At 44.5% G+C, this 2,500-nt stretch overlaps 1 protein-coding gene across 1 annotated transcript in view; it reads right to left on the reverse strand.

The window, feature by feature from the left end:
- rps6ka3a (ribosomal protein S6 kinase a, polypeptide 3a) overlaps window positions 1-2,500 on the reverse strand; it is a 29,632-nt gene that overhangs the window by 10,788 nt on the left and 16,344 nt on the right. The gene's annotated exons all lie outside the window — the stretch shown is intronic.

Raw genomic sequence — 2,500 nt, forward strand, 5'->3', positions numbered from 1 at the left:
GTGTGTGTGTGTGTGTGTGTGTCTGTGTGTGTGTGTGTGTGTGTACCTGAGTGTGTGTGTGTGTGTGTGTGTGTGTGTACCTGAGTGTGTGTCTGTAGGAGTGTGTGTGTGTGTGTACCTGAGTGTGTGTCTGTAGGAGTGTGTGTGTGTGTGTGTGTGTGTGTGTGTGTGTGTGTGTGTGTGTGTGTGTGTACCTGAGTGTGTGTGTGTGTGTGTGTGTGTGTGTGTGTGTGTGTGTGTGTGTGTGTGTGTGTGTGTGTGTGTGTGTGTGTGTGTGTGTGTACCTGGGTGTGTGTGTGTGTGTGTGTGTGTGTGTGTGTGTGTGTGTGTGTGTGTGTGTGTGTGTGTGTTTGTGTGTGTGTGTGTGTGTGTGTACCTGAGTGTGTGTGTGTGTAGGAGTGTGTGTGTGTGTGTGTGTGTGTGTGTGTGTGTGTGTGTGTGTGTGTGTGTGTGTGTGTGTGTGTGTGTAGGAGTGTGTGTGTACCTGAGTGTGTGTGTGTAGGAGTGTGTGTGTGTGTGTGTGTGTGTGTGTGTGTGTGTGTGTGTGTGTGTGTGTGTGGTCAAAATTTTATCTTATATGATTCATATGCAGATTATTATATGTACATGTCTATGCAGGAATATTGAGATATGTGTATATGACTGTATGTATATGTCTGTGACTGTATCTACAGAGTTCCAGTTGTGTTAAGACTGTCTGTGGTTGAGGTGTGATCGAGCTAATAGACCCCTTGCACCTCCCTTGACAACCGTCGTCAGGACGAACTCAGAGGACAATCGCGCTCCGAACGCAGTGCGCAGCCCGTTGGAATAGCCAGATTACTGCAGATCAGTGGTCGGCAATTTCGTTTGTATACGGACAAATTCCCGCCCTCAGAATTAAAATAATCAGATTCTAGAAAAAAAACAGTATCTGAACTTGACAGTAGGCCTACCGATATTCCTCTGTAGACGTCCGTTGTGCTTCAAACTTTCTGGCCAAAGGACCACTGAACTGAATTGACGCGCTCGAGCTAGGCACTGCAAATCCATGTCACTTGCTTTGTTAGACCCGTGTATACATTTCAATGCTGTCTTATATTTTGGTGAAATGTCAAGATAATGTTACAAATATTAATATCCTAGTCATAAAAATAAGGATGGCTATTAGAAATAGCCCCTGCAGACTGAAGCTTTTGCAGTGGTGGCGCCAACTGAAAAATGAGATCATGCTGGGGAAAATATAGCCTATCCACGCGTAAAATAAACAATGCGCAACGTTTAGGCCTACGCCTTAATATTTGAATCTATACAAGGTCAGATTAAGAGTAGTCTACAGTGTGGAGTCAATGGCCAGTCTGTTGTGCTACAAGTGTCAGATTTTAGATGGGCTTTTGGTGTGAATACCCCCCTTGGTACAAAAGGATCTCGGTAATCTCGGTTAAAACCATGGAGGTCCTGTTTTCGATCGTTTGCATTTCTTCCAACACACCACCGTGTTTTAGCCTAGGCCTACATGCTTTCTGTGAGACATTTGCCAAGTTGGAATGGCGCAGCGAAAAGTTGCCTACAAAAAACAGCAGGCGCTGACAGCGTCTATATCGGTCCCATTGCCACTGAAGACACAAAGGCTGTGCGCGCCCCCTGATAAATTTGATGGCTTTGTGATCAAACCATCTCACTCGCTGCACAACTTTGATTAATCTTACATTTAGTGGGTGGAATTTAATGAATTTGACCCGCATTGATGACCACCTTGTTGCTGTTGGAACAGGGGGCACCCCCTTACCCTGTCTTATTGAACATCCCCGCTGGCCGTTATAATTGCTATTGCGCATGCATAGCCATTTTGCCATTACGATATTATCATTGCTTCTTTGGTTAGCAGCCCAATTGATAATTTCACCATTCACGTTTTATTCATCAGATGTTCATGGACACTCCTTGAGTGGACAATGATGATTTGTTTGATGGGTAAATGTAGATGACGTCCGCGCCTTTGTCTTACTTTATAGTTTTCGCTCGGTGCATAATTCCAAACCAAAAATGCAATGTGAAGATAAAAGAGTCGTACAGGAGCTTGGTGCTGTTTAGTGAAACTGTATTAAAAGCTGAAAATAAAGAGAAGCCAAAACAGAAAGTGGGATGCAAAGGTTTCGGGTCTAGCCCGTCAGTGTTCCCATGTTTGACGGATAGGCTGAACAGTCGGAGAACAACTCCCCGTGACCTGCGCTGACATGCATTGCGTGTTGTTTTTAGTAAAATAAAGTGTCCTGGTAAGGATTTTTGTTTGCATAAAATTGAATGTTTTGTGTGCTGATGCTCACGCAAATAGGCTATATGCCTATGACTCCCGTGCGTTTTCCAACAGCAAATCACCATGCATTATACGGTCGCTTTGGGCAATAACGCTGTCTATTCTTTTAGCCTACCATTGGCTCCTAGCTCCACGCTGACTATTCTACTCTGACTACACCCTGTCTAAATAATCGTAAGGCATAGGCCTAAACGTTGCACATTG

The sequence above is a fragment of the Engraulis encrasicolus genome, chromosome 7 (genome assembly GCF_034702125.1).
Source record: "Engraulis encrasicolus isolate BLACKSEA-1 chromosome 7, IST_EnEncr_1.0, whole genome shotgun sequence".
NCBI classification, from domain to species: Eukaryota; Metazoa; Chordata; class Actinopteri; order Clupeiformes; family Engraulidae; genus Engraulis; species Engraulis encrasicolus.